The following is a 27,731-nucleotide window of genomic DNA, read 5'->3' as shown; positions in this document are numbered from 1 at the left end:
TAGCACGCAGAGAGAGAGACCAACAATACACCTTCTTTGTTTGAATGCAGCTCCCAACTGAAAACAAAACCAAAAACCTCAGAGCCACAAAGCAGCCTCCAGCTCAAAATGAAAGTAAAAGACAGAATCACAGCCCAGCTCCGCCCACACAGTGACATAACTGCAGCCATTTGATAAAACACACTTTTCTTAAAGGGACCCTCACATGACAGCAATTTTTCCAATTATAATGGCAAAACTATGAGATTGTAACAGGTTTAATTAACAATTCTGCACCACTAAGACCGGTGACACTGCTGGGGAGGGACTGCTACAAAGTGTATGCTACTCTACATCTTATAAATGGGCAAAGAAAAAGGACAACAGATCTTTTGAAACCTTGAACATATATGTTGAACCAAGAATGAATGTTACCTATGAATATATGTATTCAATGCTAGAGTTCAAAATAAAAATGAGACCATCAAATGGTGTGTCACGGTTGTAATGCAGTTAGCAAAATCATGTGAATTTGTATGGCTAAAAGACAATCTGATTAAAGATAGATTTGTCCTGGTCAAGAACAACAAGGTTGAGAAACTAACGGCAAAGAAAATGATAGACTTGTGTCAAAATGTGGAATTTGCGAAACGCTAGCTAGAACAAATGTATTGCGGAGCTTACCAGGAGTGGCATTATGCTGAGAGGTGGTGGAGGCCAAAAGAGCTGAACAATCACAAACAAAGAGCAGAATGCAAATATTGTGCAGCTCATTATGCATGGAGAAATAAAGCCTTGTTCAGCATAGGAAAAGCAATGTTTAACTGCAAGAAGCTAAATCATTTCACCATATTTGTTTGCCGAGAAAAAAGCAAAACAAACGGATATAGATAGTCACTGGCGAGATTGCAGGAAACAAATTTATGAAAACCTATACACAATAGATCAGGTTGGTTCAGTCAAGACCATTGACAGAAAATGCTTTTTGATTGTTCCAATGTTACAGGGGGACAGTATCAAGTGACAAAGAAGTGCCTGATGGACATAGGAGCATCCTGCAATATAATGACCTTCACAGGACAGTATGAGGTTGTTCAACATGGCTATCCAGAAATGAAGTCACTGAAGGTTAGGGAAAGGCTATATGATAATTCAATCAGATAATTCACCCATACTTTTGATGGATGAGGATGAATGTGCAGTTTGTGTACTGTTCAATACTTCAAACTTGTTAAAGTAAATTGACAAACTGTCTTTTTGCTTAGCTTCGTCCTCTTGCCTCGCCTTAAATTTTCTGCATTTTTCATTGCCAGATTGATGGTGTCACTTCATATTAACTGATCTTTCCTAGTTTAAATGAATATACATTTGCTGAACGAGCAGGGTTTATTTGTCTTCCACAGCCTTGGGGTAGAGTCTGTTAGGAATGTGGGAAGTTAACAAGATTAACGGTGAACTTGAGATGAAAATAAAATAGCAGACAAGTAACAAGACTAGCAGGCATCTAGAGGAATAATGAGATGTGGTTTGTCCAACAACAAGATTAGCAGGAGCCTAGAGACATTGAGCTGTGAATGTCCATATCAGACACATTGTTTACCATAGATCAGTAGGGTTATATAAATGGCTATATAAATGGCTGGCTGGCACACTCACCACCTTCCTTATGGCATTTTTCATCAACTCGGCCTGGAAGGTGCCTCACACCTCACCTCAACAATCCTGCCTTGCTTCTGACTCGGCTGCCCGGCTATGGCCTGCCCAGTCCTCCCTGGCCCTACCCTATGGATTGAGTTGCCCCTGCTCTACTCCACAACGACTTGCTTCCAAGTTCCGACCAGCTAGCTTTTCACCAGCTCCCTCCCTCGTGCTGTTTTCACCAATTCGCAAAAAGGTTAGTTAAGTAAACACAAGAGATCTTTCACCTTGACTGCTGCCTCTCTCCCTCCCAGTAACCTCACCAGTGTTTTCTTGCTCTAATTAACATGACCAATCAGAGTCCGATGTCACTCTGCATGTTGCCTGCTGATATCCTCAACAAATATAAATGAGCCTATCAGCAAATGAAGAGCAATCAGGTTCTGATTGGTGCCTGTAGACACTGGCCAGAAGGGGGCTCCCCCATTGGCCTGGGCCATGTGCTAGACCTGGTGTGTTTAATTGTAAGTCCAACTCTGGTTTGGGGAGGTCAGAGGCCTTAGTGAAGGTGTCCCTGATTGAGGAGCCTCCTCAGGCAAGCATCTAGATCCAGAGAACAAATATGAAGACACTTACCTCTTAAATCAACTCGATCGTTACCTTGAGGGAGCTTCTGGATTCCTCATGGCTCAGGAAACCCAGTCAACAGCTGTAAAAGGTTAAAAATGAAATGGTAAAATGGCCGTGAGCCTCATTATCATCTTTCAAGCTTCAACTTCCCTCCTTGAGTAATGATAGCTGCCTGTCAAACTTCTGCCCACAGTTATATCTTGAAATGGGTGGATTGGAGGCAGGTCGGGATTGGGAAAGAGATTTTTCTGAATTTAACCCCCAAACCCAGCTAAATATGCCCATTTTTTAAGTTAACGTTCCCCCATTTGGCTTCACATCAGTGTTGAAATTTCACTGGGCATTATTTTTAGTAGACTGCAAAGTTATCAATACATTTAAGAATAAGAAGTAGATAAAAAAAAAGATTTAAACTAAACTCATAGCCCGAATTACAAGGAATTTCTGTGGTGTTATTAGCTGTGTTAAATAGTTTGCAAGCTAACCATCCATTCAATTTCATGGTGTTTTATGTGCTGCTTATTTAACAATTTATGGCAATTTATCACATATGAGGAAAAACAAATGGTGCTATGTATACATGGTGTTAATAATCACGGACGGGAACTTCAGGTGGCGGCCATGGAGTGAGTGGTTGCACATTTGGTGGCTCCCGCTCGAGGCGGAATTGTTTGCTCCTTTATCGCCCAATTTTGGGGGTGTTTTCTCCTCCGGTGAGGCGGTCTACGGCCTATCAGACAAGGAGTGTAACGAGTAAGAGGCAGCAGTCTGGTGGGAGGTTTATCGAAGTGCGACAGAGGGAAAGATGGAAGAGGGCTCTGGGCATCGTTGCCCACCCAGTGGTCTACTGAGCAACTGTGGACTTGAATGCTACGTTTCAGCAGCAGAGGCAGGCAGCCTCAGAGGACTTGGCTAAGGTGGTGGAGCCACTCAGGACGGCCAATGAGAGAGTGGAGCAAAGACTGGAGGCACAGAGCTCGGCGCTCCAGAAGATGGAGGAGTTGCTGGTAGAACATGAGGACTGGTTGGCTTCTTTGGAGGCAGAGATGTTGTTCATGGCGGAGTGCCAGAATCAGCTGAGGGAGAAGGTGGAGGACCTGGAGAATCACTCCAGGAGGCAGAATCTCCGGATTGTGGGGCTGCCTGAAGGGATTGAGGGGACGCAAGTCGCATAGCATGTTGCGAATATGTTCGAGAAGTTGATGGGGGAGGGGGTCTCTGACCGTACCCCCGAGGTGGATCAATCGCACAGGGCATTGATGAGGAGGCCGAAAGCGGGGGAGCAGCCGAGACCGATGATAGTGCGGTTACATTGTTTTCTCGATAAGGAGAAGATTCTGAGGTGGGTGAAGAAGACGAGAAAGTGTACCTGGGGTGGAAACATGCTGAGGGTCTAGCAGGACTTGGGTATGGAGTTGGCCAAGTGGTTGGCCGGCTCCAATCAGATCAAGGCCCTCTACAAGGAAGGAGGGAAGTTTGAGATGTTGTATCCTGCTCGTCTGTGGATCACGCACCAAAATCGAGAATTCTACTTTGATATGCCGGAGGAGGAAAATGAATTTATGAGAGACTATGGACTGGGAGGCTTGTGAAGACATTGAACCTTGGAGATGCTAATGTGGAGAATGTGGGTGTGTGCGCCGGGCGGATTGTTGAATTTACTGTGTTCGGGCACAGAGTGGGTAAGTGTGTTTTACTGTTTTGGGAGAATTGCAGGTGAAGGGTGGCTGGGGGCGGAGGGGGTAATGCTGTGGTCTCGAGTGTGGGCCACCATGCTAGCTGGTTGGCTCGTTAATGGGAGTGAAGTGGGGGGTCCAGCTGTAGAGGGAATGGGATGGTGCTGCATTTTCTTTGTTTATGGGGGGAAGGGAAGTGGGGTGGGGGGACGTTGACGTGGGTGGAGTTGGTGTGGCATAGTTGGGTAAGCAGAGATTGCAGCGGACATCTTGAGGAGGGCCCAAGGGTGAGCGAAGCCTGGACCTGTGAAGTTGATTAAAGAGTGGTTATGGCTGATCGGCGAGGGGAGGAAGGGATGGTGAACCATCAACCTGGTTGATTACGTGGAACGTGCGGGGTTTGAGTGGCCGGGTTAAAATTTCTCTCATATTCGCGCATTTAAGGGATTTGACGGCAGATGTTGTGTTTTTTCAGGAGACGCACCTGAAGTTGGAGGACCAGATGAGGCTGAGAAAGGGCTGAGTGGAGCAGGTGTTCCATTCGGAATTGGGTTTGAAGATGAGGGAGGTGGCGATGTTGATCAATAAGAGGGTGCCTTTCGAGATGGGGGTATTGTGACTGACTGGGGGCGGGTAGGTTTGTGATAGTGAGTGAGAAGGTGGAGGGGATGCCATGGTGCTGGTGGATGTATATGCCCTACATTGGGACAATGTGGAAATTCACAAGGCGGGTTTTAGCAAAGATTCCGGACCAGGATATGCACCAGCTGATTGTAGGGGGGGATTTTAATATGGTGCCGGACCCGAGGTTGAATCAGTCATGTCCGAGGTCCCTGAAGGTTTCGACCAGGGCAAAGGAGCTTTTGGGGTTTATGGAAAGAATGGGGAGTGTTTTGTTATGTTGTCTTTGTAACATAAGCGGCTTCCTTGTAGTGCATTTGTCAAAGGAAGGTTCAGACGTGTGGATAACTTCAACACATTTATTAAACTATTTACACTTTTATAACTTGGGTTCGACACTACTGCTAATCCTATTATAGCTACCCAGACTGACCAACCAGCTGCTGTTTTCCATGTGGTGGGTGTAATATTGAATCAACCCTGTGCCTGTCCTCACTGGCTCTCTCCACTGGCCGAAAGGGGTGACCATGTGTCTCCCGTCCTTAATATGTGGGTTGGTGTAATGCCCCCCTGTGGTCGTGTCACCTCCTTGTGTATCGTGAATGTCCATTGGTCGCCTCCTATCTAACTTATCTATTGGTTGAGTGTGTGTGTGTGTGTGTGATGTTTCTGGTGCTCCCTCTAGTGTCTAGCTAGCCTACATGTATTTACATTGATGCACATCATCACAGGGAGGACGAACCCGTGGCAGTTTGAGAGGACTAGGGCGAAGGAGGTTTTGTACTTTTTGCATGTGCACCAGGTGTATTCCTGGATTGATTTCTTTGGTGGGTGTGGCTGGATTGGAGTATTCGGCGATTGTGGTGTTGGGCCATGTGGGTATTGGGTGGACTTACGAGTTGTGAAGGTGTGCCCAGCGGCCGCAGTGGAGGTTGGATGTGGGGCTCTTGCCAGATAAGGGGGTTTGCGAAAGGGTGATGGTGGCCATCCAGAACTATGTGGGGCAGAATAAGATGGGGCAGGTTTCCTCCTCCATGCTGTGGGGGGCTCTGGCGGTGGCAGTAAGAGGGGAGCTTATCTCGATTCGGACGCATAGGGAGAGGGTGTAGCGGGCTGAGAAGTTGAGGCCATTGGTGGAGGCCATTCTGAGGGTGAATCGGAGGTGCTTGGTGGCACCTGTGGAGGCGCCGTTAAAGGAGAGGGTGAGGCTTCAGATGGAGCTTGGGCTGGTGTCCACGGGAAAGGCGGTGGGGCAATTGCGTAGAGCAGAGGGGCGGTGTATGAGTACAGGGAGATAGCGAGCAGGATGCTTGCGCACTAGCTGAGAAAACAGGCGGCAAGGGAGATTGGGAGGATGAGAGATGATAGGGGTACGCTGGTATCAGAGCTGGAGTGGGTGAATGCAGTTTATGAGGCTTCTTACTGAAAATTGTATAGCTCTGAGCCTCTGGTGGGGGAATGAAGGAATGAGGCGTTTCTTTGGAGTTTTCGAAGGTGAGGAGGTGAAGGTGCAGGGGCTGGGGCCCAATCGGGTTGAAGGAGGTGATGGATTGCATGGCGTCGATGCAGGCGGGGTAGGCTCTGGGTCCAGATGGGTTTCCAGTCAGAGTTCTAGAAGGAGTTTGGGTTGGAAGCGGGGTCCCTGCTCGTCGAGATGTATAATGAGCCGATGGTGAGGGGAGAGCTTCCCCCCATGCTGTCACAGGCTTCAATATCGCTTATTTTCAAGCAAGACAAAGACCTGGAGCAGTGTGGATCTTACCGCCCGATCTCGCTGTTGAATGTAGATGCGAAGTTGCCGATAGAGGATTGTGTGCTGGAGCGATAGGTGAGGACCAGATTAGATTTGTGAAGGGTCAGCAGCTGTCAGCAAACGTATGGAGGTTACTTAATGTAATTACGATGCCCTTGCCAAGCTTGCGAAAGTACTATTGGGCAGAAAACATTGCACTGATTAGCAAATGGGTGGTTTGGGGGCAGATAGAGGTGGCCTCGTGTAAGGGACCAGTTTGAGGGCACTGCTACTGGCGGCCCTTCTGTTCTCACCGTCAGGTACTCGCGAGCTCGGTGGTGGTATCAGCACTGAGGGTGTGGAACCAGTGTCCGCAGCACTTTGGGATGGAATGTATGTCCCTGCGGGCGCCGGTTTGCGATAATCATAGGTTTACACCGGTAAAGTTGGATGCAAGGTTCCAGGGGTGGCTGCAGGTGGGGATAGACTATTCTGGGGATTTGTTTGTTGGAGAGAGGTTTACAGACCTGGAGGAGCTGGAGGGGGCATATCGGTTGTCGAAGGGGAATGACTTCAGGTCAGATTATGGAAGGAGTTGCCATCGTTTCCGATGCTGCCACCCATGGTGCTGCAGGATAATCTCCTGTCTAAGAATTAAATAGGGGCGGGAAAGGTTGTGGATATATATGGGAAGCTGTTGAAGAGAGAGAGCTGGGTGGGGTGCTGGGGCTGGAGCATGGACTGAAGCTTTACGGAGCATGAATGCACCCTCATCGTATTAGTCTCATCCAGTTTAAGGTGATGCACAGGGCCACATGACGGTGTCCAGTATGAGTCGGTTCTTTCCGGGGTAGATAGGTATGTGCGAGGGGCCGGTAAATCATGTCCATATGTTCTGGGCGTGTCCGAGGTTGAAGGGGCTTTGGACAGTGTTTGCGAACATAATGTCAAAGATTTTGGGGGTAACAGTAGCTCCGAGTCCGGAGGTGGTGATACTTGGAGTGTTGGAGGATCCGGGAGTACAGGTGGGGAGAGAGGCCGACATGTTGGCCTTTGCCTCCCTGATAGACCGGAGCCGGATTCTGTTGTGCTGACGGGACATGGAGACGCCGAGGGCAGGGGTATGGGTGAGTGATTTGGCAGAGGTTTTGCATTTGGAGAAGATCAAGTTCGCCATTCGAGGTGCAAAGGAGGGGTTCACCTCGAGGTGAAAGCTGCTCATCGACTTCTTTAAGGAGTATTGAGTCGTCAGCAGGGGAGCGGTTGGAAGCGGGGAAGTTTCATTTTTTTTTTGTTTAAGCTGGAGGGTTTGGATGTAAAATTAGAATATGGGTGAGGCGATTGGGTACCGGGGTGGCAGTGGGGAGGATGGGGGGTATTTGTTAGGAGTACATAGGGAGGGTGTGCTTCCTTCCTGTTGTCACAGTTGGCTTTTGTGTTTCTTTGTAATGTATATATTTGAAAATGCCTTCAAAAGGTGGGAGGGATTCTCTGATCCTCCGTTGGGCCGGAGAATCGCCGGAGGGCGGCGTGAATCCCGCCCCGGCGTCCCGACGCGGCTGCTGGATTCCCCGCCGCCAGTTTTTCGGCAGGGGCGGGAATCGCGTTGCATCAGTCAGCGGCCGTTGGCAGTGGTCCCCCCGGCGATTCTCCACTCCGCGATGGGCCCGAGTGGTCGCCCGTTTTCGGCCAGTCCAGTGGGCGTAAATCAAACAAGGTCCTTACCGGCGGGACTTGGCTCTGCGGCCTGCGGGGTCCTTGGCGGTGCACAGGGAGATCTGGCCCCGGGGGGGCCCCCATGGTGGCCTGGCCCGCGATCGGGGCCCACCGATCTGCGGGCAGGCCTGTGCCGTGGGGGCACTCTTTCCCTCCACGGCGGCCACTGTAACAGTCCGCCATGGCTGGCGTGGAGACAAACCCCCCTGCGTGGAGAATCCAGTCCAATAATTTTTGGCAGACTATTTTCTAGCTGAACCTATAGATCAGTCAGGAGGTTTTAGAAATCATTGTAATCCTATTAACTATAAATAATATATTTCTTTTGATGTCCCAAATCAGCTCACGGATATCCAGGCTAGCATGTCACTTATTTATATTCATTAGGTTTAATCAAGTTGGGCGGCACGGTGGCACAGTGGTTAGAACTGGGACTACGGCACTGAGGACCCGGGTTCGATCCCAGCCCTGGGTCACTGTCCGTGTGGAGTTTGCACATTCTCCCCATGTTTGTGTGGGTTTCGCCCCCACAATGCAACGATGTGCAGGGTAGGTGGATTGGCCACGCTAAATTGCCCCTAAATTGGAAAAACATAATAGGGTCCTCTAAATTTATTTTTTTTAAAGCTTAATCCAGTTAGCTAAAGTCTAAACATTGCAGACCAAGGCCAATTAGACCAACAACACAAATACAGAAAATTACTTTGAGTGTGGAACTCAAAGGTAAATGATGAGAATTATTTGTGATTATCTGCAAACTATTAAGTTATTCTGAAGAATTTCTCTTTGAAACCTTGGTGGAAAAATTCAACCCACACCAGTTTCTGACAGGAAATGGCCAACACGAAGGTCCTTGTTGAAATAGGTCCCTCGATTAGGCTTTATTTCTATTTCAGACACAAGATGCAGAGGTTAATTGGTTGTTGCACTGCAGTTCACCAGTCAGGGCTGAGCTAATCTACAGGCAGGTCCTAATTTACAATCTTCATACAAATTGTAGCCAGCAACAAACACTCAAGAGTGATCACAAAGCAGTTAATATCAGTCAGCAGTTCAGAGGACGTAACAACTTCAACAGCAAAAACCGTAGTACGTAATGGGATGAGTGCCTTATATATGACTCATATATCGTGACTACAGTTATGGAGCTCAAGGACAGTTTTATTAAGTTTTCACCTTGATTTAATTTTGCTGCTGGCTGGTATCATGGCAAGTATCAACTGCCAGAATGCTTTCCGCCATTGATATGCAACGGCTTCCACAGTGAAAGCAACCCACCAAGGCTTCTTCAGCTTAGAAGAACTAGGGCAAAAGATGCACGGGGACACCACCACCTGCAAGTCACACACACCAACCTGCTAGAACTGTATCACTGTTCCTTCAGTGTCGCTGGGTCATAATCCTGGAACCCTCCTCCCGAATAGAGTGTGTGCCTAAGCCACATGAACTGCAGTGGTTCGGGAAGGCAAGTCAGAACTACTTTCTCAAGGGCAATTACAAATAAAAAAGGTTAGCTCAATGCAGTTAGTTAGCAGAAAATATTAATTATAATTAAACATATCAATAATAACCAAAATAATGGATGGTATTTTTGATTCAATTAAAGATTTCACACTACTGAGTTAAACTGTTTTCATAATTCATGCAGCAATTAATTCTTTTTGATATGGTTGTAGTGTGGCAAACGTCAATGTGGTTTCTTTCACATTGGTAACAATAGCTATTTAGGACAATCTTAAATCAGCTTGGTTCTGGAGGCATCAAGAGAAATTGACTGGCTATATGATTGATAATCCTAGATTTCCCTTTTAATCTAGTCACAGTTTTTTGTTCTTTGCTGATATTCAACTCAAATGAACAAGTAAATGTGGCTTTGAGACACAATCTGCGAAATATTCAAGATCTTTCAAACAGGTTGGAAATGTGCTTTTCATCATTCCTGTCACCACTGCTGTCAAAAAAACATCAAAATTGCTAGTATTGTTGCTTTTGGAATAGCATAATGTATTGTGATAGTACTGTAGGTCAAAGTGGGCACACTCACAGGTTATGCCTCTCTGCTCTCCTTCCATAGGCACTTTAATCTATGTAGCTTCACTGCTCCCTGCTTCAGGTTATAGCTTCTTCCATCTTTAACTTAACCCAATTGACACTTCTGACATGATTCTCCTGCTCAGGGGCAGCACAGTGACGCAGTGGCTAGCATTGCTGCCTCACGGCGCCAAGGTCCCAGGTTCGATCCCGGCTCTGGGTCACTGTCCGTGTGGAGTTTGCACATTCTCCCCGTGTTCGTGTGGGTTTCGCTCCCACAACCCAAAGATGTGCAGATTAGGTGGATTGGCCACGCTAAAATTGCCCCTTAATTGGAAAAAAAATGATTCTCCTGCTCCGTCATTATGCATTCCAAACTCTGCGACTGACATTCCATGCTTCCACAATCTTCCCACATTCCGAATTCATGATGGGTGTTGCCTGACTGACGTCTGGGTATCACTGACAGAGTAACTTTCCAAGCTAATTCTCCATACATTTCTCAATAAATATTCCAGGCCGTAACAATCATTCATTGTATGCTAATGGTGAGATCTGGTGTAATCACTGATGGATTCTGTCACAACATTCTCCCCGTGTGTGGGTGGGTTTCCTCCGGGTGCTCCGGTTTCCTCCCACAGTCCAAAGATGTGCAGGGTGGTTGGGGTACCGGAGATAAGGTGGAGAGTGGGCCAAGTTAGGGTGCTCTTTCAGCTGGTTGGTGCAGACTTGATGGGCTGAATGGCCTATTTCTGCATTGTAGTAATTCTATGGTTCTAAACAGAAGGAATGCAATTAGTGACAATTCTCGCCTGAATTGCTCATTGTTACACATGCAGACTTTTCACATTCCTTCCACATTGTGAGATGGCTGCATGCATCTGTTTCTCACCTTAGTCTAACTCCAGGGGTAGCACTGAGAAGGAAATGCATTGGAGAGAATGGCAATCAAATAGAATTAAATTCAAGTTTACTTGTGTGGGTTTCGCCCCCACAACCCAAAGATGTGCAAGATAGGTAGATTGAACATGCTAAAATTGCCCCTTAATTGGAAAAAATGAATTGGGTACTCTAAATTTATTTAAAAATAAATAAATAAATTCAAGTTTACAAAATTGAAATCAAGTACCGATTCAGACGTGACTTAGAAGTTTGTTCCTGTTGAAAGCATAATTGATAATATTCAGAAGTTGTTATAAAAGCAATCATGCTCTAGCACAAATAAGAATTATGGTAAACCTGAAATATTCATACATTTAGACAATGATATCACTTCCCTTTAAACAATTTCAAATCAGGCATCATTTGCCATACAATCAAGAACTGTATTTCACTAGAGGGAGCACTTCTACATAATTCAACAATTTGCAACACCCAAGTTTTATCAAATCATGCTGCTAAACTTTGAGAAGTGTTGAAAGAGATTTATATCAAAAAGTTAAATTGATATAAATGAACTGATGAGAGAACTTCTTATTTGCTACCACAAACAGCAGTTGGCATGGCTGTACAGAAGTTGCGATCTTTTGAAGTCTTGCCAGCACAAACAGCAGAGGCTAAGAACCTTGGCTTTTCGAGAAAAAAAAAATCACAAAAGGAAGTGAGACATACGTTGAAGGAATGAATGTTTAGCAGGGACAGGATCATTCAAGAAAAATACTGCAAGAGTATAAATAAAAGATCTTTCAAATTGATGACTTGTTAATTATTTCAGACTATTCATATTCTGAGAACTGCTACCTCGATAACAGTAATTAAGTTTAAAGGCTGATCACCACCTCCGTCTATTGGATTCAACACACCTGCAAAAACAAACTCAAAGCAACCTAATAAAATACACTGACTGGTTCAGAATCCCGGGTTTTAGTGCTTTTTGTTTTATTTCATCTTTAGCCGAGGGTGAATATGTGAAACAAAATACACAAATGAAGTCCTAAGATTTATGCTTATTTGAGTTTCATACTTACCCCAAAAGTTGGAGGGGACAATTTTGAATATTAAATGTCTCAGTGTCAATGAGAAAATAAATGTTATTAGTTTTTTCATACTCGTAACATCATTTTCATACCCACAATTTTTTTAAATACTTTCACGAAATGTGAGCATTGCTGGCATTTGTGGTCCATGCCTTAATATCCTTGAAAAGGTGCTGGTGGCTGCCTTTTGCATCCTGCAGTCCATGTGGTGTAGGTACAGGCACAGTGCTGTCAGGGAGGGAGTTCCAGCATTTTGATCCAGTGACAGCGAAGGAACGGCGTGTCAGGATGGTGTGTGACTTCAAAGGGAACTTGCTGGTGGTGGTGCTCCTATGCATTGGCTTCTAGGTGGTAGAGGTCGTGGGTTTGGAAGGTGCTGTCAAAGGAGGCGAATGCCACAATGCATCTTAGTCATGGTATACACTGAACGATGGTGGTGCAGAGAATGAATGTTTATAGTGGAGTGCTTTGGCTTGGATGGCGTTGAATGCCTTGAGTGTAGTTAGAGCAGCGTCATCTAGACAAGTGGAGAATATTTCACTTCCCCCCTGAATTGTGCCTTGCAGATGACGGATAAGCTTTGGGGTGTCAGGAGATCAATTACTTGCTGCAAAATTCCAATTCTCTGACCTGCTCCTGTAGCTACAGTATTTATATGGCTGCTTCAGTTACTGTGTCCAACAGGCAGATGTGATGCATCTAAGTGCCTGAGTGAAGAGTGTGAGCATGCGTCTTGTTTCTTAGCATACTGGTTTGTTTCTCAGTTTCAGTTGACATTGCTGGCTCGCAGCAATGTGAAAAAAGAGTCAAAAGTGTATGTCTCACCCTGTCAGTACTTGGCCTCACAATCGGCAAGTCCTCAACTAATTCTCATCATGGCGACACATGCAAACTGGACCCCTCATGGCCCCAGGCTAAAGCTTCAGAGAAACTCAAAAGAGGGTTGACCCTCAAATATGGGGTGCAAAGGTAGTCATGCAAAGGCTCTCATGAACCAGGCTCCATGGCCTTGTAGATATTGTGGAAAAGTGGAAGGTTAAGGGAGTAAACTCTGTCAAAGAATTGGAGCTTAGTCCATAGGCAAACTAATGTCTAAATATAATAATTTATAATAATAATCTTTAAATATATTCTTTATTGTCACAAGTAGGCTTACATTAACACTGCAATGAAGTTACTGTGAAAAGCCCCTAGCCGCCACATTCCGGCGCCTGTTAGGGTACATGTCACCTTTCTGCAACTCTTCTCACCGAGCCGATGCCAAACTTAGCACATTGCATTCTTTTGCACTCAACAAAGAGGTCAAAATGGACCCCCAATATTTGGGCAGGCAAGGATCACCAATAAATTGTGCCCTGAAGAGAACTCTCCAGTTTTGCTGCGGAGCATTGACACAACACCGGAACGGGTGATGGCATTGGGAATGGGTGCTGTGGGTTATCTTTGACAGTGGTATGGACCAGCGTGTCTCACTGGCCAGCTATCCACTACTTATGGTGTTGATCTGCCACGGTCCATCTGCTTCAATGGGTGTTTGGAGCTTAGAGTCTCTGTTCAAAAAGTGGGTGGAATTTATCAACCCAGGAAAACCAACGAAAAGAAAGAAGATGCCAATTCTTCAATTAGCAAGCTGGACTATCAGATGTTAATGTCTCAAGGGAGACCAGTAAACTTTACAATGTAATTCAAACTCACAGATCATAACTGAAAGAATTATGCCACAAGGTTCCACATTGTAGGCAAAACATTTTACTGTGCAGGAGTTAAACAAAGCAAGTACTACTAATTTAACATAATATTTTGTTAATACTTAGTTTACACATGAAAACCTCAATAGCACACACTTTGTTCTACTTTTATTTCCACCCAAGAGTTCCACTATACATTACAGGATCTTGAGTTTTCATTCACTTCATTTGGAACCAAATCAAGGTGTGCCACAGCTCTCTGAAATCTACTTCCATTGTTCTCAGTGTTCCTCATATTCTCCAAGGGATAGGATTTCTAAGAGTCCTTCCACTAGCATTCGGTGAGGTGACTCTCAAGCTCTCCTTAAGCACCTCATGATTGTGAACACCACAGCTCAAGCATCGTCCTTATTGTTTTCTTGCTTCGGAATTCAAAATCAGAAAACACCTTTGATTATTGATAGTCCTCTGCTACTAGCCTACAGCTTCTGGCAGATTCTCTCTCTCTCTTGGCTTACCTCAAAGCCACTTCCAGGCATTAACTAACGGTATATTTGAGAAGTCACAGAGATAAAACCCAACAAAAGAAAACCTCCTTGCAAACGATCTCCCTGGAAACATAACCCTGGGGGCAGCACGGTAGCCTTGTGGATAGCACAATTGCTTCACAGCTCCAGGGTCCCAGGTTTGATTCCGGCTTGGGTCACTATCTGTGCGGAGTCTGCACATCCTCCCCGTGTGTGCGTGGGTTTCCTCCGGGTGCTCCGGTTTCCTCCCACAGTCCAAAGATGTGCAGGTTAGGTGGATTGGCCATGATAAATTGCCCTTAGTGTCCAAAATTGCCCTTAGTGTTGGGTGGGGTTACTGGGTTATGGGGATAGGGTGGCGGTGTTGACCTTGGGTAGGGTGCTCTTTCCAAGAGCCGGTGCAGACTCGATGGGCCGAATGGCCTCCTTCTGCACTGTAAATTCTATGATAATCTATGATAACATCCCTGGGATGCCCCTGATAGATATTTCAGCTAATTAGCTTTATTTTAAAAACATTCCTTTAATTCTGGGACCTATTTAACTTTTTAACAGGGATAACTTAAATATTACCAGACACATCGGCTCCATCATGAAGATAAGAGAGGAGTACCTAATGATTATTGTCTTCTCACTTATAACTCTGACCTTAGTAAATCAGTATAGGCCATCCTTTGAACAAAAGAACAAAGAACAATACAGCACAGGAACAGGCCCTTCAGCCCTCCAAGCTTGCACCAATCACGTGTCCTATCTAGACCAACTCCCTGTATCCTTCTATACCCCGTCTGTTCATGTGCCTGTCCAGATAAATCTTAAAGGTCGCTAACTTATCTGCCTCAACCACCTCCCTTGGCAGTGCATTCCAGGACACCACCACCCTCTGTGTAAAAAAACTTCACCCGCACATCTCCACTGAACCTTTCCCCCCTCACCTTGAACTTGTGCCCCCTTGTAATTGTCATTTCCGCCCTGGGAAAAAGCCTCCAACTGTTCACCCTATCTATACCCCTAATAATTTTATAAACTTCTATCAGGTCGCCCCTCAGTCTTCGTCTCGCTTGGGAGAACAATCCCAGTTTATTCAATCTCTCCTCATAGCTAATACCCTCCATATTAGGCAACAACCTAGTAAACCTTTTCTGTACTCTCTCCAAAACCTCCACGTCCTTCTGATAGTGCGGTGACCAGAGTTGGACACAGTATTCCAAATGTGGCCTAACCAACGTTCCATATAACTGTAACATAATTTTCGAGCTTTTTCCAAGATACCCCGTCCTATGAAGGCAAGCATGCCATATGCTTTCTTTACCACCATTTCCACCTGTACTGCCACTTTTAAGGATCTGTGGACCTGCACGCCCAGATCTCTCTGTGTCTCTATGCTCCTGATGGTTCTGCCATTTATTTTATAGCTCCCATTTGGATTGCAATAATTATAGATCTGTTTACCAACTTCTCCAACCTTGTGCTTGCATTATATTATATTAAAAACATTAAATCCCCAAACTAAAATTCATACTCCTAAAACATATCAATCATGAAATTAAGACATATTCACAACATCAGCACCATGTGCGTTGTATTGACAGATTAATTAAACATGGAAAACTGAACATTGGCAAAGCTTCGCTGCAAGAGACCAGGCTCACTGAGAGAAGGCCACTAAAAGAAAAACATTACACATTCATCTGACAGGCAATAATTCAGAAGAAATGCATGAGCAGGGTGCAGGCTTCACTGTAGGGAACTTGGTATGCTCGATGACAGAACCCCTCCACAGGTGGCTCAGAAGTGCTTTCTGCAGATAAAAAGAGGAGGCGAGAGCACTTAACTGGCTCTAATGTGCATAAACATTGTGGTTAGTTTCACAGCAAGCCATTTAAGATCTACTCAAGCGTGAAGGGAAATGGGATTGAACAATCCAGATAGCGAGGTGTGTGTAAGCTGTGAATCACACAGAAACATACATAGAAAATACAAGCAGGAGGAGGCCATTCAGCCCTTCAAGCTGCTCTGCCACTCATTATGATCATGGCTAATAATCAAGTTCAATGCCCTTATGTCGCCTTACCCCCCATATCCCTTGATCCCTTTAGCCCCAAGAGCTATATCTAATTATTTCTTGAAATTACACAATGTTTTTGCCTCAGCTATTTTTTGTGGAGGCAAATTCCACAGATTCACCACTCTCTTGATGAAGAAAGTTCTCCTCACCTCAGTCCTAAAAGGTTTACCATTTATCCTCAAACTGTGACCCCTCGTTCTGGACATCCCCACCATCGGGAACATTCTTTCTGAATCTACCCTGACTAATGCTGTTATAATTTTATAAGTTTCTGTGAGATCCCCTCTTACGCTTCTAAACTCCAATGAATATAATCCTAACCAACTTATTCTCTCCTCATATGACAGTCCCGCCAACCCGGAGTCAACCTCGTAAACCTTCGCTGCAGTCCCTCCATAGCAAGAACACCCTTCCTCAGATAAGGACACTAAAACTGCACACAATACTCCATATGTGATCTCACCAATGCCCTATACAATTGCAATTAAATATCCCTATTCCTATGCTCAAATCCTCTCACTGTGAAGGCCAACATATTATTTGCCTTCTTTACTGCCTGCTGTACCTGCACGCTTACTTTCAGCGACTGATGCATGAGGACACCAAGGTCTCGCTGAGTATCCTCCTCTCTCAATTTATACCCATTCAAATTATAATTTGCCTTCTTATTTTTGCTACTGAAGCAGATAACCTCACACTTATCCACATTATACTGCACCTGCCATTCATGTGCACACTCACTCAGCCTGTCCAAATCCCACTGAAGCATATCTGCATCCTCCTCACAGTTCACCCTCCCACCCAACTTTGTATCATCTGCAAATTTGGAGATAATACATTAATTCCATCATCCAAATCATTAATATATAATGGGAACAGTTGGTGTCCTATCACAGATCCCTGCTGTACCCCACTAGTCACTGCCTGCCGATTGGAAAAATACCCATTTATTCCAATGGTTTGCTTCCTGTAGTTAACTAGCTTTCTATCCATCTCAAGACATTATCCACAATCCCATGCGCTTTACCTTTACATAGTAATCTGCTATGTGAGACCTTAACGAAAGCCTTCTGAAAGTCTAAATAAACCACATCCACTGGTTCTTCCTGGTCAACTCTACTAGTTACACCTTCAAAGAATTCCAGTAGATTTGTCAAGCATGATTTCCCTTTCTTAAATCTATGCTGCATTTGTCTGATTATACCACTGCTTTCCAAATGCTATGCTATGAAATCCTTGATAATTGACTTTATTGACTTCCGTACTACCGACATTAGGCTCACTAGTCTTTAGTTCCCTGTTTTCTCTCTACCTCCCTTTTTGAAATGTGGGATTATATTAGCTACCCTCCAATCTATAGGAACCATTCCAGAGCCAAAGGGTTTTGGAAAATAATTGCCAATGGATCTACTATTTCTAGGGCTACTTTCTTAAGTACTCTGGGATGAAGAATTTCAGGCCCTGGAGATTTATCCACCTTCAATCCCATTAATTTCCCCCAAACCATTTCTCTATTAATAGTAAAGGATCTCTGGTGGGAGTCTGTCTTATGGGAGGTCTCTGGTGGAGGTCTCTCTTATCCGAGGGTTTCTGGTGGGGGTATTTCTTATGGGGTTTTTCTGGTGGAGGTCTCTGTAATAGGGGTCTCTGCTGGGGGTCGGTTGGGAGGGGTCAGGTCACCCTCATACTGTGGGGCGGGGATGATCCAGAAAGTCCCGTGGTGGGGGACGGAATTGCTTTACGAAGGGAGGACCTCGCTATCTGGCTGCCTGCTCAAAATGGACCAATGGCGGGATTCGTGAGGAAATATCTCGCAATCCCCGCCATTCAAGGGATAGTGAATCGCCTGTGGATTCTCACTCCCAGCGTGAGCATAAATCAGAGACAATTCATCTCTGGCAAGAGAAACAGAGAATTCCAGCCCCCATTTCTGGGCTTGCTTTAGTTCCTTCTATTCTCTTGACGTAGCTGCTAATTGGTGAGTGATTATAAATATATATGTTTCAACCTCTCGATGAAGACCAAATCCTCTTGTTCAGTTCCATTCATGGGTTCGTGACAGTGTCCGCCGTTTGACAATTTTCTTTTACATACTCTATGTTGGAGTTGTATCTCATCAATGTTAATCTGAACCATTGGATTATGGGTGACATCCTCACATTTTCTTTGATGTTCAGAAGGGTGACTAGTTGTTTATAATCTGATTTGATTTTGAAATGCAATCCCATAACATAGTCTGAAATATTTTCACATGCTCACATTGCTGCAAAAGCTTATTTTTCTAATATGGCTGAGCATTTTCCATTTCTGTCAGTGACTCAGAGGCATAGTAGACTGATCAATGCCTGACATCTTTTTACACTGTCCCCAGACTCGAAGGCGCAACCTTTGCTGCTGTCGTCAGTAAGTCTGGGCTCTCATGTACCAAGATTTCAGAAGCGATTCAAGTTTGCTTAAGCCTTTCAAAAGCATTTTGCTGGTCCAAGTTGCAGCACCACTGTTGACAATGTCTGGAAAGCTGTCCCAAGGGCTTGTTAACCTCTGCTACATCTTGAGGGAACTTGCTGACATGATTCACCATCTCCAGGAATGATTGAAGCTCAGTTATGTTCCTGGGTTGCGAAAATTCTCTTATAACTTCTGTTTTTTTGCGGATTAACTATGATTCCAATGACTTGTACTGTGTGACCTAGAAACTTGATCATGGGTTTTACAAACTCACATTTTTCATTCAGTGTTAGTCCTGCATCTTGTAAAGCTCTCAGGATTGCTTTTACCCTGTAATCCCTCCTCTCTTGTGAGTCTATGTACAAGCATATTGTCCATACGGCACAATACTATTTGAATGAATGCCTTCGAGAGCGGATGTGATTCCAACGGGAATTGAAACATAACAACTGAAGGGCGTTAATAAATGTGGTTAGAGGGCAGCATGGTGGCACAGTGGCAGCACTGCAGTCTCATGGCACCGAGGTCCCAGGTTCGATCCCCGCTCTGGGTCCCTGTCCGTGTGGAGTTTGCACATTATCCACGTGTTTGCGTGGTTTCCCCCCCCCCCCCACAATGCAAAGATGTGCAAGGTAGGTGGATTGAACATGCTAAATTGCCCCTTAATTGGAAAAAATTAATTGGGTACTCTAAATTTATAAAAATAAATAAGTAAATAAATAAATGTGGGTAGAAATCTGGATTTGTTGTCTCGGGGCAACTGCCAAAATCCACTGTTCACATCCAATCTGGTGAATAATGTGTTCATGGCTAGTTTTAACAGGTTGTCCTTCACTAAGACCATCGGGTGGATCTGGCTGGGAGTGCAGTCAACTCTCAAAATTCAGTTCTACTGCTGAGATGTTGTCAGGATCCATAGCTGTATCCAGTGCCATCAGTCATTTCTTGATAGCACATGGAGTGAATTGAATTGGCTGAAGGTTGGCATCTGTGATGCTGGGGACCTCAGGAGGAAGCTGTGATTCACTCGGCATGTCTGGCTGAAGATTGCTGCAAATGCTTCAGCCTGGCCTTTTGCACTGCTGTATTGGCTCTTTTCATCATTGGAGCCTTCTCCTTCATTTGATGTTTTATTGTCCACCACTATTTGCCACTAGGTGTGGCAGGACTGTAGAGCTTTGGTCTGATCTGTTGGTTGTGGGCTCTATCTATCACATGTACGTCCGCTGTTTAGAATGCATATTATCCTGTATTGTAGCATTAACAGGTTGTTACCTCAGTTTTAGTTATACCTGCTGCTATTCTTAGCATGCGTGCCTGGAGTCTTCATTAAAACAAATGGGCCGGGATTCTCTGAAATCCCGGCCAAGTGCTGTCGCCGGCGTAAACACCAGAGTGGTGCACTCCGGCATCAACGGGCCTCCTGGCCCAGCAATTCAGCGGTCTTCAGGGGGCCAGCACGGCGCTGGAGTGCTGCACGCTGTTCTGGCACCGAAAGGTGGCCCTGCACGGCCGGCGCGGGTCCGCGCACCGTCTCTGCGCTGGCGCCACGCAACATGCCGAAGACCAACAGCAGGCCCGCGGAGAAGGAGGTAGACCCCCTCCAGTATTTGGGTGCCCCCGATCGGAAGCCCCTGATCACAGGCCTGGACCACGTGGAGGCCCCCGCTGAAGTCAGATCCCCATCCCCCCCCCCCACCAGGATGTCCACCGCGGCCGCGGGTCCAAGCTCCCGCCAGGTGGTACCAGGTTGGAACGATGCCGGCGGGACTCAGCGGAACCTGGCGGGAGTTTGGCCGGTCGACCGTGGAGAATCGACGTGGGGGCCTCTCAATGGATAGCGTGGTGTTTCTTAGCACTGTGAGCACCGGGAAACACCCGGCTAAACACGTTCATCATGGGACTCTGTTCCAATTTGGGTAGATCGTGCCCAAAACCAAATTTGACAAATCATTCCACACAAAGAGAGCTCAGCACTAAATTAAATAAATCTAATTCTGTGACCAAGTACAGTCCAACTAACCAATGTTTGTGTGAAAATATGGTTAAGACATGTCTTGCTGTGCTCTGGCTGTTTGATTGTTCTGCAGTACAGAAGGAAGAAACAGAAAGATTATTGGCACACTGTTTACCCAAGTAAGCAATGTATCAATCAATGTGCGGAATTTTACAGCCCATCTTCCATTCCCGCTGAAGTCAATGGAATTTTGAATGGCTCGCTGCATTTTATGGCCCCCGCCCCACTGTGATGGGGTCATAAAACTCTGTCCATTTCAAAGTTGCTTAGTCCAATCAGTTCAACTTGGCTTTGCATAATGATAAAAAAGAACTTCTCTAACCCACTTTGTGATGTTAATATAAACCAAATTGCTTTGCATGGTGTCCGTCACCCAAGAATTTCCCTTCCTCTACTTGGTCTCCCCTCTTTTCTCAGAGCATGTTGGCCTTTTCAGTGTCTGTGTTTCTTTTGTTTTAAAAAATGTAACTGCAATGTTAACTTCAAGTCAAAATTACTTATTCATCCCCTCGCCCCAGAGTAAAGTCCGCTATCCAAACTTGGCATAGATCCCCACTGAGTTCAGATTAACAGTCATGGGTGTTAATGTTCTTACGCTACAGCAGTGACTGCTCTTCAAAAGATCTTAATTAGCAGTAAACACTTTAGGACATGATCATGGGGTCATGAATGACGCTATTTGGTGAAAGGATTTCTTTTTACTTAACATTGTCTTCAGGATGTTAGGCTCAGATGCATCACCTGAAACCAAATGCCTACCTGTCAACTCTACTATCCTGTGAATTTAACATCATTGAAAGAAGCCTTCATTGAAAAGTACACTTTGATATTACCAACTTCCATATTGTTACTATAGAAAAATGGTAAAATTGGGATAGGCCACTCTAAATCAATTGAAACTTTTAGTTTGCTTTGATCAATGAATGGAAGGTCTGTTTCAACTCAATATGCTGAAACTAAAAACTAAATTTTCAGCTAATTGATTAGAACATAGAACATAGAACATTACAGGGCAGTACAGGCCCTTCGGCCCTTGATGTTGCGCCGACCTGTGAAACCACTCTAAAGCCCATTTACACTATTCCTTTATCGTCCATATGTCTATCCAATGACCATTTGAATACCCTTAGTGTTGGCGAGTCCACGACTGTTGCAGGCAGGGCATTCCACACCCTTACTACTCTCTGAGTAAAGAACCTACCTCTGACGTCTGTCTTATATCTATCACCCCTCAATTTAAAGCTATGTCCCCTCATGCTAGTCATCACCATCCAAGGAAAAAGGCTCTCACTGTCCACCCTATCCAATCCTCTGATCATCTTGTATCCCTCAATTAAGTCACCTCTTAACCTTCTTCTCTCTAACGAAAACAGCCTCAAGTCCCTCAGCCTTTCCTCATAAGATCTTCCCTCCATACCAGGCAACATTCTGGTAAATTTCCTCTGCACCCTTTCCAATGCTTCCACATCCTTCCTATAATGTGGTGACCAGAATTGCACACAATACTCCAAATGCGCCCGCACCAGAGATTTGTACAGCTGCCACATGACCTCATGGCTCCTAAACTCAATCCCTCTACCAATAAAAGCTAACATACCGTACGCCTTCTTAACAACCCTCTCAACCTGAGTGGCAACATTCAGGGATCTATGTACATGGACACCGAGATCTCTCTGCTCATCCAAACTGCCAAGAATCTTACCATTAGCCCAGTACTCTGTCTTCCTGTTATTCCTTCCAAAATGAATCACCTCACACTTTTCTGCATTAAACTCCATTTGTCACCTCTCAGCCCAGCACTGCAGCTTATCTATGTCCCTCTGTAACTTGTAACATCCTTCCGCACTGTCCACAACTCTACCGACTTTAGTATCATCTGCAAATTTACTCACCCATCCTTCTACGCCCTTCTCCGGGTCATTTATAAAAATGACAAACAGCAGTGGCCCCAAAACAGATCCTTGTGGTACACCACTAGTAACTGGACTCCAGTCTGAACACTTCCCAGCAACCGCCACCCTGGGCGAAATTCTCCGTTATCGGCGGAAACTCCGCCGATCGGCGCAAAAAACGGCGCAAATCCCACTTGCGTCACGTCATAAAAATGGGCCGATAGTCTGCGGCCCGAAATGGGCTAGCAGCGACGTAACGGGATCCGCGCTTGCGCAGTGGTTCACGCCGTGCAGCGTCATACGCGCTGCACGGCGTGACGGCTCATAAGGCCGCGCAGCTCCCCCCCACCCGACCGGAACAGCCGACCGCAACACCCGACTTGATGGCTGGCCGTCGCTCAGCCCCGAGGTTCGAGTCACGCGATGTGGAGGCGCTCCTGGATGCGGTGGAGCAGAGGAGGGACGCCCTGTATCCCGGGCACGGCCGCAGAGTTGCCCCACGCCACAGCCGGCGTCTGTGGAGGGAGGTGGCAGAGGCCGTCACCGCTGTGGCCCTAACACCACGGACAGGCACCCAGTGCCACAAGAAGGTGAACGACCTCGTCAGAGCAGGCAGGGTGAGCGTCCCCCATATCCCCCATATCCCCTCTCCCCCAAATCCCCCCCTCCCCCATATCCCCCCCTCCCCCATATCCCCCCTCCCCCAAATCCCCCATATCCCCCATATCCCCCCTCCCCCATATCCCCCCCTCCCCCATATCCCCCCTCCCCCATATCCCCCCTCCCCATATCCCCCATATCCCCCCTCCCCATATCCCCCCTCCCCCATATCCCCCATATCCCCCCTCCCCCATATCCCCCATATTCCCCCCTCCCCCATATCCCCCATATCCCCCATATCCCCCTCCCCCATATCCCCCCCTCCCCCATATCCCCCCTCCCCCATATCCCCCCTCCCCCATATCCCCCATATCCCCCCTCCCCCATATCCCCCCTCCCCCATATCCCCCATATCCCCCCTCCCCCATATTCCCCATATCCCCCCTCCCCCATATCCCCCCTCCCCCATATCCCCCATATCCCCCCTCCCCCATATCCCCCCTCCCCCATATCCCCCATATCCCCCCTCCCCCATATCCCCCATATTCCCCCTCCCCCATATCCCCCATATCCCCCCTCCCCCATATCCCCCCTCCCCCATATCCCCCCCTCCCCCATATCCCCCATATCCCCCCTCCCCCATATCCCCCTCCACCATATCCCCCATATCCCCCCTCCCCCATATCCCCCATATCCCCCTCCCCCATATTCCCCATATCCCCCCCTCCCCCATATCCCCCCTCCCCATATCCCCCATATCCCCCCTCCCCCATATCCCCCCTCCCCCACATCCCCCATATCCCCCCTCCCCCATATCCCCCATATTCCCCCTCCCCCATATCCCCCATATCCCCCCTCCCCCATATCCCCCCCTCCCCCATATCCCCCCTCCCCCATATCCCCCCTCCCCCATATCCCCCATATCCCCCCTCCCCCATATCCCCCCTCCACCATATCCCCCATATTCCCCCCTCCCCCATATCCCCCATATCCCCCCTCCCCCATATCCCCCCTCCACCATATCCCCCATATTCCCCCCTCCCCCATATCCCCCATATCCCCCCTCCCCATATCCCCCATATCCCCCCTCCCCCATATCCCCCATATCCCCCCTCCCCCATATCCCCCCTCCCCCATATCCCCCCTCCCCCATATCCCCCATATCCCCAAGTGAATCCAGCCCTAACCTTAACCTCTGCAATGCACGCGCAACCGATGGCGTGCATTCATATACCTGCCTAACACTGTTGCCTTTTACCCCTGCCACCACCCCCCCCCCCCAGGAGAAGCGCGCACACAACAATAGGGAGCATGTGAGGACTGGAGGAGGGCCCGCTGATGAGAGGCCACTGACCGTACACGAGGAAAGGGCCCTGGAACTGGCTGGCGGACCTGAGGACCGGGAGGTTGCTGATGCAGAGGTCGGGGCCCCACGAGCAAGTGAGCCACCAACAGCCCGTCCCCATATCCCCCCTCCCCTATATCCCCCTCTCCCGTATCACCTGATCACTGCCTGATGTCTAACCATGCATGCTTCATTGTGTATCGCAGGACCAAACGTCCAGGCACCCATCCCCGCAGATGCAGACCGCCCGCAGGATGCCCCTCGGAGACCACGGGAGACGGAGAGACCCGCACCCTCCAGCATGCGACGCCCGCAGGATGCCCCTCCGAGACCACGGGAGACGGAGAGACCCGCACCCTCCAGCATGCGACGCCCGCAGGATGCCCCTCCGAGACCACGGGAGACGGAGAGACCCGCACCCTCCAGTATGCGACGCCCGCAGGATGCCCCTCGGAGACCACGGGAGACGGAGAGACCCGCACCCTCCAGCATGCGACGCCCGCAGGATGCCCCTCGGAGACCACGGGAGACGGAGAGACCCGAACCCTCCAGCATGCGACGCCCGCAGGATGCCCCTCGGAGACCACGGGAGACGGAGAGACCCGAACCCTCCAGCATGCGACGCCCGCAGGATGCCCCTCGGAGACCACGGGAGACGGAGAGACCTGGAGCAACAGGGAGACGACACCCCCGTCACGTGCGGGAGCGACCACCCAGCGATGAGGGGGGCAGCCACAGGCCCCCGTCACATCCGAGCCAGGACACCACTACCCAGGACACCACTATCCAGGACACCCCTACCCGGGACACCACTACCCAGGACACCCCTACCCGGGACAGCACTACCCGGGACAGCACTACCCAGGACACCCCTACCCGGGAAGACGAAATACCGGACAGTGACTCAGAGTGGATGGGTGGAGACGAACCCCCACCCCAAAGTGCCATGGACTCAGAGTGGGACGAAGAGCACGACACAACGCCACTGCTGTCACCAACACCCTCCACCATCGCAGAAACAGTCACCACGGTTGGGCACTTTAGTGATGAGGCGTCTGGTACACTCACTGGTGCGCACAACACAGCCGTCCCGGTACAGCAGGTGGAGGTAGGAGCAGCAGAGGGACCGGGCGGTCGGAGGGCAGCCCAGGCCAAGCGAACATCTGCCGCCCAGATGGATCCCGGGTTCCTGCAGTTACCACACCCACACATAGATCCGATGCAACCACCGACACGGAGACGAGCGAATAGGGTGACTGGTGGCTTGCGGCGGCTGCGGTCGCAGGTGGAGGAGTCCACCCGCGTCCAGGAGCTGGGAGTGGTCCCGGTCATGCGTGCCACCCAGGCTGACACCGCACGGGTGGCGTCCGCGGTGGAGGCAATGGGTGCGACGGTGTCAGACATGGGGAACGGTTTGCGAGGCCTGGGGCCTTCCGTGCAGGCAGCGTCTGTGGCCCAGGAAATGGCTGCCCTCTCACAGGAGGCCATGAGCCAGTGCCAGCGCCAGATGGCAGAGGCGCTCAACGCCATAGCCCAGTCTCAGCAGGCCATGGCCCAGTCTCAGCAGGCCATAGCCCAGTCTCTGCAGGCCATGGCCCAGTCTCTGCAGGCCATGGCCCAGTCTCAGCAGGCCATCGCTGAGGGCATCGGCGCCAGTGGCCATGTGCAAGCTGGCGTCGCACTGTCGCAGACAGGGTTCGACAACCCCCTGGGCTCCATGGCTGCAAAACTGCAGACCCCTGTCGATACCAGCACGGGCCTCCAGGACTGGCAGCGCCAGATGTCGGGGGCGCGTCGGATGGCCAGTCCGTTCGCATCCCCCACCCATGTAGAGGCCTGGGGGCCATCGGGCACGCCGAGGGAGGAGGAGGTGGTGTGGTCCGTCCCGGCTCCCTCTGTAGGGGAGGTCCCGGTACACCGCGACACCTCGGACTCCCCCCCTTCCGTCCCAGGTGCATCGGGTGGGCAACGGGCAGGACAGGCTGGCAGCTCCCCATCCCAGTCGCCCGGGCCGCAGCCTGGCCCATCTAGGCCAGGACGCCCCAGGAAACGGCCGCCAAAGGGATCCAGTGTCAGAGGGCAGGAATCACAGGAGTCCACCTCCAGTTCTGCTGTACCGTCTGGGGAACCACGTAGACATAGTCAAAGGGCCCGTAAGGCCAAACAATTAGACACTGAGTAAGTTGGCACGGGTGCAGGGCACAGATGAGTTTTAGGCGCTAGGGCACGTGCATGAACTCCTTTGGTTATTAAAGTCAATGTTACACCTACCGAAGCTGCCTTTGTGCTCTGTCCAAAGTGTGCGGGGGTGTCATGTACGTTGAGCGCAAGTGTGTGTGTGAGGGGTGGTCTTACCTCAGCCCCAGGTGAGTCTGCCCCCTTCCCCCTGGGCCGCCATCAACATCTCCCGGGCAGAGGACGGGACCGTGCGCTGCAGTGTCACAGCCGCATGCAGGGATGGTCCGGGTGGATGGTGGTACTGTGGCCATGGGTCAGACATAGTCCAACGATGTAGAGCCAGGAGCTCATCGGAGGCGGGTTGTCATCATTCTCCATGGCCTGCGATAGACACGCGTCCACCCGCAACTGGGTGAGCCCGGTCCGTTGTGCCGCCGGTGGATCGGCAATTGGGAGTGGGGGGGTGGTGTGCATACGGGTGGGGTGTGTGGGGTTGGGGAGGGGGGTGATGGTGCTGGGTGGATGGATGGGTGGGGGGTGTGGGTGGTCGGCTGTTGTCATGGTGTGCGGTCTGTGGCCATACTACCCGATTCCCACGCCCATCTAGTCAGTGAAGCGGGCGTCTATCAGTCTGTCCCGTGCCCGCTGGGCCAGCCGGTAACGGTGGACAGCCACCCGTCTGTGTCTACCCCGTCTGCCCTGACCATTGCCCCCATCCCCCTCATCTGGGGAGGACTGGGCCTCTTCCTGCTGCTCCTCCACTCCGCCCTCCTCTGCCTGCGGCACATCGCCCCTCTGCTGGGCTATGTTGTGCAGGACGCAGCACACCACAATGATGCGGCCGACCCTATCTGACCGATACTGGAGGGCGCCCCCAGAGAGGTCCAGGCACCTGAAACGCATCTTCAGCACGCCAAAGCACCTCTCGATCACTCCCCTTGTCGCTACATGGGCATCATTGTAGCGGTT

This window comes from Scyliorhinus torazame, chromosome 15, assembly GCF_047496885.1.
Source record: "Scyliorhinus torazame isolate Kashiwa2021f chromosome 15, sScyTor2.1, whole genome shotgun sequence".
NCBI lineage: Eukaryota > Metazoa > Chordata > Chondrichthyes > Carcharhiniformes > Scyliorhinidae > Scyliorhinus > Scyliorhinus torazame.
Note: the sequence above shows the minus strand (reverse complement) of the source record.